General features: G+C 38.0%; 1 pseudogene; it reads left to right on the forward strand.

Moving 5' to 3' along the window:
• Positions 1–751, forward strand: part of LOC102477053 (28S ribosomal protein S31, mitochondrial-like) — a 4,203-nt pseudogene extending 3,452 nt beyond the window's left edge.
• Positions 752–1,233: the final 482 nt, after the last annotated feature.

The raw sequence follows: 1,233 nt of genomic DNA on the forward strand, positions 1-1,233 counted from the left end.
GCTTAAGAAAACTACAGAAGATACAACAAAGAAGAGAAAGGAGCAGCTCAGTCCTGAGTTGGTGGCGGCTCCATCTGCTGTTGCAGAATCCCTCCCTTTCAATGAGCAGAGGACCAAATCAGAACTGGTCAGGCAACTCCAGCAGCATGAGAAAGACGTGAGGGAATAGATAGATGGAAAGAGATCTAAAATTAGTGTCAGGAACATAATATCAGATATGAATGTTGCCAGATCTGTTACAGCTAGAGTTAGTACAAGACCAGAGCATCCAATTCAGTTTGATGAAGGATTGGACAGAGCCCTTGGCCAGGAGAGGACAGCTGATCTTAGAAAATGTCTAAGGAGAAATATATTCTAGGGGAGAAGACATAATATTTTTGACACTAAGGCAGTTACTGAAGAAGCACCTGAACCATAGACATCGCCTTCACTTTGGAATGTGGAATTTGCTAAACAGGTTGCCAGAGTCAATGAACAGCTTATTCCAAATGGGTTTGAGGAGATGATCCAGTGGACAAAAGAAGGGAAGCTGTGGGAGTTCCCAATTACCAATGAAGCAGGTTTTGATGATGATCGTTCAGAATTTGATGGGCATGTAATTTTTTAAAATAAATACCTAGAGGATTTTCCAAAATAAGGACCAATTTGTCACTTCATGGAGCTGGTGGCTTGTGGCCTTTCCAAAAAGTCATATCTAAGTGTTAAACAGAAGGTTGAGCATATAGAATGGTTTAGGAATTATTTTAATAAAAAAAGGACATTCTAAAGAAAAGAAACATACAGTGCAATTGAAGACCATGGAAATTTTTATATCAAATTGCTGGCAATGAAAATAAAATAATTTTGCTATAAAAAAAATAAAGAAAATAATATTGTGCAAATTGAACGAAATACGTTGAAATAAACAAGACAAAACAAGGCCGGTCAGCAGGTGACTTAAAAGTGAAAGCACTGGAATCTACATAGCCAACTCAGGTTGGAGTCCCAGACCCAGTGCTTTGAAAATCATGCTGGGTGCACGTGTGTAGATGCCCAAAATCTGAAGAGGAGAATGGCAGAGAAAAAACTGCAGTGTAGCCATCACTCCCAAGGATTGAATTCTCATTTTCCCTCTCTTTCTCTGTCTCTGTCTCTCTCTATTGAGCACATACAAAAAATGCCAATGTAAATTAAGAAGAAATTAATATGATACATTAAAATAAACATTCATGAAAATAAGACACATTAACTAAA

Source organism: Tupaia chinensis, unplaced genomic scaffold, assembly GCF_000334495.1.
Source record: "Tupaia chinensis unplaced genomic scaffold, TupChi_1.0 Scaffold148019_1, whole genome shotgun sequence".
In the NCBI taxonomy this organism is placed as follows: Eukaryota; Metazoa; Chordata; class Mammalia; order Scandentia; family Tupaiidae; genus Tupaia; species Tupaia belangeri.